The sequence below is a fragment of the Ctenocephalides felis genome, unplaced genomic scaffold, assembly GCF_003426905.1.
Source record: "Ctenocephalides felis isolate EL2017-DRISC unplaced genomic scaffold, ASM342690v1 CF-g0.4_SCAFFOLD_01886, whole genome shotgun sequence".
NCBI lineage: Eukaryota > Metazoa > Arthropoda > Insecta > Siphonaptera > Pulicidae > Ctenocephalides > Ctenocephalides felis.
This window is the reverse complement of record NW_020538040.1, coordinates 32,267,590-32,278,618: the sequence shown is the minus strand read 5'-3', so window position 1 is coordinate 32,278,618 and position 11,029 is coordinate 32,267,590.

The following is an 11,029-nucleotide window of genomic DNA, read 5'->3' as shown; positions in this document are numbered from 1 at the left end:
TTCTGTATGAGTGCTAACGGTCACTACCTACCCCTATTTTTTGTGTTTCCTAGTCGAAGAATGAAAAGCTTATGGTGGATGCACCAGCTGAGAGCATCGGTGTGGCCCAGCCAAAAGGGTGGATGAATAGTGACTTTTTTTTGCAATATCTAAGAATATTCGTTGAAGACACATGTGGCTACATATGTGATTAATGCAGGTTATTTTGAAATGTCCGGTACTAGGTACCACTATTTATAATCATATTTTTTGATACAAAAGTTTGATTGATAGTATTAATTATTTTTTAGCAAAGATTGCGGTTTTGTTAATTTAGTTTGATTTCTAACTTTGTTATATAACATAAATCATAATTTAATAAACATCTCGTAAAATATTTTTTGATTTATTTATAAATAACTTTAGGTATCCGCCACTAGGGGGCTTCCCCCTACAAATTTTGAACTGTTGAAACAATTTTTTTTCGCCTATTCGTTAACGATTTTTTATTTTTTCCAAATTGGTTTCTGAAGTTGTAGTTGGTATTTATATTACATCTTCATCATCAATTTAAATTTGCTCTCCTTTCTAAATGTGGTTCGGTGGTCAAAGGCGGCGGCGTCTGTTGTGATAACATGGATTATTATTGCGACAAACAGAAAGACAGACACAAACAATTCGTTATTTGTTGCCGCGTGTCAGCGCTTTGACAAATGCACGCTTTTCTTACGATTTGCTCCTAATTGAATTTATTCGTCACAGCCCATACAAACCGGTTCGCGGCAAAATGCTCTCTTTAATATTATATGGTATTGCATAAGAAGAACTTCGCATTTGCAATTGTTTACGTAATAAAACAGAAATACAGTCAAATGCTTGTCTTTATAATTATAAAAATTATAATCGGAAAATAATAAGAAATTTTAGGTGTTGCATGAGCAGTTTTGAACGATGCTTATTTTGGTAACTAACTTAGTCTTAATTTGTTTATTTTTGAACGCCATTAGAAGGCATCTAGCCAAACCAATATCAACATTTTGCAAAGGTCACAGAATAAAATTGATAAAAAAATACTAGTGGCGCCTAAGTAAGTTCCAAATTGGCTGATCCACCAGGACTCCATTATGTTCACCGTAGCAGAAGGAATCAGAAGACATGCATCTAAGTACAAAACCAGACCAGAAGATCATTCGAACCAAATCGCCAAAGACTTGCTCTCATCAAATATACCCAGAAGACTTGAAAGAACTAACCTTCCAGATTTAGCAAATAACATATAATGCAAAGTTATTATTACTGTTCTGTAATTTCATCTCGTCCATTTTCAAACCTAAAATTACTACGACTTAAAATCTTATATTTACACACTTGTCACTAAAATTACTGAATGCCTTACCAAACAGATTGTAATGATGTGGAAATTATGGGAAAAAAATAGAAGGCCCGATGGTCAACATGGTAGAAACATATTTCCATCTATATTTTCTATAAAGTAAATATCCATGCCACTACTACTCTAGATCAGGCTGAGTTGGGTGTCGAACTTGGAACTTCGGATTGGCAATCTTAAGTTCTAACCAATAACCACGTGACATCCCAAGTGTTTTTTTCTTAATTTTATTTATTTGTTTTTGAACAGCAACTTTTGTATTTTACAAGCTGTTGTAGTCATTACTTTTATAGATAATAGAAAGTTTAACGATTGTTTTTTTCTAATTAGGATGATATTTAACTTCTTCCAGCGCCGAAGAGAATAGCAAAATGTCTTCAATTTTATTACATTGTCCAGTATCTAAAATATAAAACAAAAATATTTCAATTTTTCACATAATTTGATACATTTTCAGAATTTTACAATGTTGTCTTTATGATTCATTATTATAAGAGCTGCTGTAGTTCTAGTTAATGTTTTTTTCAATAATTATCTATTTGGAAAATTGTAGCAGACTATGGGGCCAATTTTCTAATAAAATATAAATGTTATGGCAATGCTAAGTTACGGTCTAAACTTTGCATGAATTGGTAGTAAAAACTGTCGAAAAGCTATGTATTTGCTGTGCGATCAGGCGTTTTATACATAAAAACTAACTTAACGTATGTGTTATTAATGATACATCTGAAGGATGCACTTATGATAAAATTCTTATAAATGTGCGTTTTTTAGGTTAGGTTTTATGTGTGAATCACCTGATCGCACAGCAAATACATAGCTTCTAAACAGTTTTAATTCATACGAAGATAGGATCGTAACATAGCATTTCCGTAGCATTTCTATTTTATTTGAAAATTGGCTTCAATGTACCAAATGAATTGGCGCTATATAAAGCGTTTCCCATTTTTACTGTAATTAAAAAAAAATTAAAATAATATTTTTTTTTATTTCTATATCGATAATTTTTTTTTATTTCTATACAATAGTGTAAAAATAAGATACAATCAATCCAATCAATATCGAAAGCTCTACCTATCTATCTAGATTTCGCCAATCCCATGTATCAACAAAAACGATTCGTAATTGATATTGTTAATAAATTTAATTGTCTGTTGTCATGTCAGGCAATATTTGGCCGGCGTACCCATGGCGTACCGAAATGATTTATAATTCGCTGTATTAAATTTTGAATGATGCCAAATAAATATTAATAATAAATAATTAATAACTCGTCGGTTGTCAGTGCCTGCTGACCGGGATATAATAATTCGAATTCTTACAATGTAACAATGTACGATAAACGCGAATGATGAATTGGTCTGTTATTTTCTATTAAAAATTACTGCTTTTAGCCCGAAGCCATTCAAATCGATCGCCAATAAAATCAAGTGTTAAAGGGCACATGAAACATTCAACGATTTATTATCAACGCCTCTGCGTTTTAGTTGCTATAAGTACTTTTCATTTTATTTCACACTGATTGATGTTTTGTTAATGGACTGTGCTATTTATTGAACGGTGTGGCGAATGACCTGGAATGACAAGTCGCTGTTTAATGTTCTCTAAATATTTGGATGATGATAAAAATACATTTCTACATATAAACATTTGTTTCCATTTGTTATTTTCTCAATCTTAACTACTTCATAATCATTGTCTAAAAAAATTTGTTGCAAATTATAATTCAACTAGGTGTAAGTGGCATTTTTTCCTAAGGCAAGTTGCATGAACTTTCTGATATGTCTAATAATAGACCTGTTTAATGTTCTCTAAATATTTGGATAATGATAGAAATATTTTTCTGCATATAGGATTTGATAGAATATTTTTTTAGCATTTTTTTCATTATTATTTTATTAATCTACTTCATAATCATTCTCTATGAAATTTGTTGTTTGAATAATAATTCAACTAGGTGTAAGTGGCATTTTACGCTAAGGCAAGTTGCATGAACTTTCTGATATGTGTAATAATCGATCAAATCAACTGAAATTGAAATTTTGCTATTTAAAAACAATTTTCAACTGTTTATAGCAAAAATAAAGTTTTTGCTTTCAACTGCGATTTTTAATTACTATTTATCAAATAAATTTATAAATTCTATAATTATATTAATTATAATGCAGAAAATCGTGGTTCTAAGCCCCAAAAGCGTATCCTAATATTCCAAAATTTAATCAGTTTATATAATTACCAGTACTACTTTTACTTCAGTAACATTTTAGCTAGATTTTAAGAAGATGTTAGTAATATTTTAGTTACAATAAAGTCGCAATGAAGTTAAAAGGTAGTAATAATCAAGTTGGAACCAAGTTTGAATCTAATAAAAATCTAGTAAGAATTCAATCAGTTCTGCAAAATCAATTTGTAAAGACAAATAAAATTGTGTAAAGATATAAAATTCAATTCAAATACATATAATACATAGACTTATAGATTCGTTTCAAATATTTCATTTTTTGTTTCGCAAATATTTTTGCATGAATTAACAATTGAAATAGTTTTTTTTTTTTATATTTTTGAACAACAATCAGAAATATAAGATTTTGATGAGGCGATTTGATATAATACTATACAAAGTGGCAAATAATACTATTCAAGCATGCAATAAAAATCCGCCTTTTTTAAATGAGTATTTTCTTTTAATCAGAATTACTAACTAAGAACTTCATTATTCGATTACATAAATATTTTATCTTATATTTCTGGATCTATATGTTTTTTCAGGTTTCAAAGTTATCATTGAATTTACTTTAATTTTCTTCATAATTATTTAAAAATAATTAGCACTTATTGCAGGCAGCCAAATAGTGCACTTTCATATTTTTTTGTAATTTTTGTAAAATTGAAAATAAAAGTTCAAAATTATGGATTTGAGAGGTACATAACACTTTCAGATATTAGTTGTTATTTTATCAAGTAAGAGCGAAGATTCAATTTAGACTTATGCTTTTGGAAAACCCAGGTCAATCCGGGACAAATATTGCTTTTAGGAAAACTTTGGACACTACACTAGGTGAAAATCCGGGACGTATGGTCACCTCATACTTAATACTAGTCGGTTCTATAAATGGCAACCCAAACTGTTGTCGATCTGTATGTTAATTTATCTACAGATCTCTGTATGATAATTTATCATTAAAATTGCTGTAATATAATTGATGTAGCAATGCCGGATCAGGGCTATTTTAACTTGGAAACATATTTTTCTATTTCCACTGTTGTTACGACTGCTTGACAACAGGCTGCTCGAGATCGAACCCGATACCTATGATTTAGGTCGAATACCTATGATTTAATCCTTTTAGCTGTGCGAGAAAGTCTTCAAGCAAAACTAAATTTATAAAAATTTAAAAAAAAAAATATGCTGACGTGATTTGAACCGGATCATTTTTAACTCTACCTATTAATCTGATCATTACAAGTAAGAACAAAAAGACCTGACAAAGAAAACATCGGGTTCAACTTCTCTGGGATTTTGATGAAACTCCACATGACATAAATATAGTAAATCTATGAGAAGTGGTTCAATTTTAAAAATTAATTATTATATAATTATCAAATTATTGTGTATATGTTGCGAACAAAAACTGATATGTTTGAAACAAATCTATAAGCATGTACATATAAGTATTTATATTGAAAATTTAAAATGAAACAATTTTATTTATAAATCACGTTATTCACAAATTAAATATTTTAACTTTCCTATGCATATCGAAGTTATCTCTAAGATAAGTAACGGTAAATGAGTGAAAATAGCCGAGTTTGCCGTTGAGGTCACTGAATTAGAGCGAACGCACTTTCCGCGCAGAAAATATGCATCAGTGCCCGATCGTCTGGAATGCGATCTCAATTCAAACAAACATCTCGCCCGTGACAGGTTCTTGGGCGCCTCTTAACATTATTATTATACCTATTATTTCGTTGAGACAAAAAACATATGCACTATCTATTTTCTTAACTTTTTTGACATCTTTGACTCTTTCGAATTGCTTTCTTTAATTGTCGTATTTTTTTCAAAATTATGCATTTTCTTGTTATTTCTGACCTCGGCAGTTGAAAGTTCAATTTCACTACAAACATTTGTTTTTAATGCAACTTCTGATTTGTGTTTACTAACTCCCTTTTGTAAAAATTTATAACGTGTTTAAATATTTGAATTTATTAAATATTAGTTATAATTTTTTGTTAAATCTGTTTGATAATATATATATATATATATATATATATACTAGCAAACCCGACGAACTCCGTTTCGCCACCAGATGGTTTCGTGAGAAAGATGAAGAATTTTTTTGTTTGTTTTATATTTGAAAAGGAAAAATTTGATCAGGAAGGAAAACCCGACTTATATATATATATATATATATATATATATATATATATAGAAGATAATCTATTTGCAATTATTTAAAACAATTATTGATTATTTTTATTACTCGAATTTTTAATTACGGTGCGTGAAGTTCCAGCAATTTGCATTAGGGCAGTGATGCCATGCACCACTAATTTTCTTAGCTATAAACCTTGCGGAGCCCGAGGCCTTTCCAACGAATGCAAAATTGGCGAAATTGGTTCGTGCGTTCTGGAGTTATTTCGTCAGGAAGGAAAACCCGACTTATTTTTATATATATAGAAGATATATATATATATATATATATATATATATATATATTATTAGAGAATATCATTATAACAATATTATTATTGTATTATTTTGATGATTAACCATTCAAATCGGGTGATCCGTTTGCCCGAAAACGTGGACTAAAAATTGTATCCATACATACACACACACATCCATTTTTTCTGAGGTATACCAAAATGTTCAAAACATTTTCAATTTAGATTTTTGGACGATTACAATAACTTACGAAAAGTTAAAAATAATGTCCGTGCTAATGAAATGTGCATGCAAAGGAATAAAGTTAACTTCAGATTGAATCCTTTGTTCTGTTCATTTTATAAATATGAAGAAAACAGTTTCAATACTCATACATAGACAGAAGCATATGGTTCTGTTTCGGCTTTGCGTTGAAAATACTAATAATTATTACAAGAAATATTAAATATTTATTTCTTGGTCTGATTGTTTTTTTGTGAAAAAACCTGTCTCTAAAATTATACTCTAGATTCTCGTTCGTGTTTCATGTGAGTAACACAGCAGCCGTCAAAGTCGATGCCTTTCACATAATGACTTGACGAACCGCAGTTCGCCAAACATCCTGTAGAACATCCTGGCAGATATTCTCGATGCTACACATCAAATCATCTGATAAAAATCAAACAGAAACAGACATTGCATGTCTTCAACAACTACGGTGACGAATAAATAAATATCACACAATTTTTCTGGTTAGTGATGCTAAAAGCGTGCTATTTGCGAGTAATTTTACTGAAATATATAAATTGATGCAGGAAAGAAAACAAATAAAGCTCATATGCTTCACTCACAACAAAAGTGCCAATATTATCTTTGTGATTATTTATAACCTTTATTGATTTGTTAATATCTCTAGACAAAATATGTTTTTTTTTCATATTTTGTGTATTTTACACCTCCTATGCGATAGAAAAGACCAGGTGAGAAATTTTTGAATAACAGCAAAATAAAGTCATTTGTACAATGATGAATTAGTTGAGTTTCCAAAGTTCATAGTCAGATAGTTGTTGGTTTGATATAAGTAATTTGTTGTGATATAATTGAGTTGATTTTCACAATTTATTTGACTCAATGTCTTTTTTTACTTGTTTTTTCACTATTTATTTGACTTGTGTGCCTCGCCATATTGAATGTTTTTTTTTTTCCAAAATCTTCAAAATCACACATTCTTTCGCCTTCAATCATATCTATAACAACGTGCATTTGTGCTGAATCAAAAACCAATTACATTTTCACATAATTAAATGAATTGACACATTTTTACCAAGTATAGTAATACTGGTGATAACAATATATGATCAATCATTGTGACATATCAAAGGATTATTAATTATATCGACGTTCTTTCACTTTCGGCAACATACTCTAGTTATTGAACTTCCACTTTCATGCTTTTGTGTCCTGTTTCTGAGCATTCAATTTTCTGTATTTTCTCAAGTCGGTTGTCGTTTTTTCAAGAATTTCTACTATGTTTTCCATTCCACTTTATTTGGTTTTTTTTTTTTTTTGGGGGGGGGGGCATTCCGCACCAAATTATCTTTCTAATATGGATCTAATGCCTTACCTTTTATAATTTTAAATAGCAATGCTGCCTTTGCCCACTTTTGGAAAGATGTCTTCATTTGGTACTACATTTTCTATTGCGATATTTTGAATATTTCAGGTTGATTTTGTCGATTTGATCTATGTCCAAGGACCATGTCCAAATGTAAGAATTTTATCAGTTGCTTCCACAATCTAGCTCATACATCTGAAGATGCAACATGAAGTCATTCGTAATCTTTTTTTACAATTTACGTCTACATTTGCAGTTTCTAGAGCTGAATATATACCATCAGATTCATGTCACCAGGTATTGTTCCCAATAAGGATCCAATGCTTTGTCTTGGATAATTGCAAACAGCAATGCTGTTTTTATCTACTATTTACAGGATTTTTTTATTTGTTACTATATTCTCTATTTTCTCTGTAATTTTTGTCGATGTGATGTCGACGTCCAAGAGTAAGTTCAATGGTAAGCATTTTTTCAGTTGTTTCGACAATTTAGCTCATACATCTGAAAATACAATATAGAGTCGTTCGTAGTCTTTTTTACAAAGTAAATACGTAAAGTCTACATTTTTAATTTTTAGACTTGAGTATATACTATTAGGTTCAGGTCAACAGGTTCTTTTTCCAAGATGGATTTAATTCAGTTTCCTTTTTTATAATTGTAAAGTAAACGATAGTCTAGTCTAGTAAACAATAATGATCTCTTAGCAGAATTTCTTCATTTGTTGCTATGTTCTCTATTTTTTCCAACACTATATCTCGAATTTCCCTAGGTAGTTTTTGTGGATGTCATCCAAACGGAATCATGTCCAAATTTAGCACATTACCAGTATCTCCTCTCACACATCTAAAAATACCTAAGATATAAAGCCATTCGTATTCTTTTTTACATTTGCAATTACTAAAGTTGAGTACATACCACCAGCATCGGGTGCAATATTTATTTTCTCCATTAGCCACTAACACAATTTAGTACGTATCTACATAACAGCTAAATATTGTTAAATAAAATAATAACCGTATATTCCTCCTTGCACTTTACTACGATCGGTGTAATAGTCGTAAGTGTTGTAATAAAATTTACATATCTTTATTGGTAAGGCAGTTAAAATAATTTAAACTTGAATGTATAATATCTTAATGGACCTTGTGTTGTGTGTATTTACTAAATATGTCTACTATTACTTGCAAGTTATGAATGTAAATTATTTTTGTTCTTATGACAATGTAAGGATTATCTATGTAAATGGAAAATGTTTTCAGATATTTTCCATTTTAAATTACTATGAATAAAATTATTGATACACCGTTTAGCAAATTGTATACATAATGACAGTTTTTACAGAGCTACTTTCGTTTATCCTCACAATTTGAGTTTTGTATTACAATGTTTGCATAATTTTAATAATAGGGTAGAGCGGCGTTTAAAGGTCCGCAGGAAAAAAGGACTACCACAAGTATATCAAAAACAAGTAAAGTTCAGAAGTTCTTAACAACAATATTTGAAAGTAGAGGCAAAGAGATGTATAACAAGCCATCATCTTGATTCTTACTGCGTCGCTATTGGGAAAGTAATTTCTTTGTTGTTAGTTTTTTGGATTGTGAGCACTATTGTTTTGTTTATGAGACCTCAATATAATTTTTAAGTATGTTTTTATTGCATTGCATTATTAATTTTAAGTTAAATTCAACAGTTTTTCATATAATCTCTATAAAACTTACAGGTGTGTGAGAAAAAAAGAATCAAACTAACATTTACCCTGGCAAAGATGTAAACAATAAAAAAATAGTAAACAAAAAGTAAATTAAGTTAAAGAAAGCAATTTCACAAGAGATAAATTAAATAAAAAGTCATTTCAACTCTGCTGATGAATATTTTTGACTACCTACTAGATCAAGGTTATATACAGTGTTATCTCTGTAAAAATGCGCCCATGTAATTTATATTTTGGATTGGTTGAATAATGTAGCTATTATTACACAAAAACTTTAAAATTAAGAATAAGACATTGCTCCTGTTTGCCACCTGGTCATCCCATTTTACATCGTCTATGGGGTAAAAAGGACCAGATGGCAAATTTTGGTAAAGCGGGAGAAGAAAACACTTTTCTATAATGATGAATTAGCTTGAAGTTTTACTGAAAATAAAATAGTCAGATTGTTGTTTCTTTGATATGTAATATTTGTTGTGATATAATTGATTTAGTTTTCACAATATAATTATACAATGTATAATTGGACCTTTGTGCTTCGCCCCACCGTACTCTTTTCTAGTGGATTTAATTTTTTAGAGAATTTTATCTATTGTAGGAGTTGTAGTATCTATAAAACAAGAAATTTCAACAATTTCTTTTGAACCACATAGCTAAAAAGTAACTAAACTTTTAAAAGTCAATTTCTGTGGCGTACGTAGCTCACACAATAGCAATTCCTGGCACATTCTAAAAAAATGAATTGTAATAATGAGTTTGTATATGATAATACAATTGTAATTAAATACATTAGTATATAAAGTTTGTAAATATTGAAGAAATTTGAAAAATACTCAGTATAAAGTGAAAACTTCCACAGAATTAGAAGACGTAATAGTATTAGTAGAAGAGAAAGAAGTAGATGGATTCAGAAGAAAGAAAAACTAGTAAAAATTAAGATAATTAGAATTTGAAATGTTGATTTAAAAATACTTAAAATTTGTATTCTTAATATGCAATTGTATAAAAGGATAAGTAAGAAGTTGAATTTCCAAAAAATAGTATAGAATATAAAAATTAAAAACGTTGTTGATGGCTAAATGCTTCAAGTAAGCGAGGCCAACGAAAAAATATAACAAATTACATGAACTTCTCGATATGTGTAAATGAACGACTAAATAAAAAATAAATTAATTTATGAGTGATTAAAAGTATTCCGAGTGGATTTATTACACATAATTGAAAACGAACAAACACGTTAACTCGGAGTATTTTCTAAAAGCAAATTTTCAAAAATTGAACCAGTTTTCATAGGACTTAAATTTAAACCAAGCACTCTATCGTTATACCAAGTAAATCGTCTAATTTTAATTTTAACAAACGTCAAAAAATCTACTAATTTTCTCAAACATTGATGAATTTTTAAAATTAAACTATTTGCCGTAAGAGCGTAATGTTTCAGTAAGTTGTATAAGACCATGATATATATCGCCAAAAAAGTTCTATAAAAAAGGCATTTTTCCTTTGACAACAAACAAGATCAATTCGCTTCTTCTTCCTTGTGCCTTTGATATTACATTATAAGTAATTTACTCTTAAAAATAATTCTTATTTTTCTGAAAATTTAACTGTTGCTTAAGTACCGTTGGTACATTTCACGGTTCCGATATACTTCAGCATTTACATTGAATGCAACGAACGCACATGCAT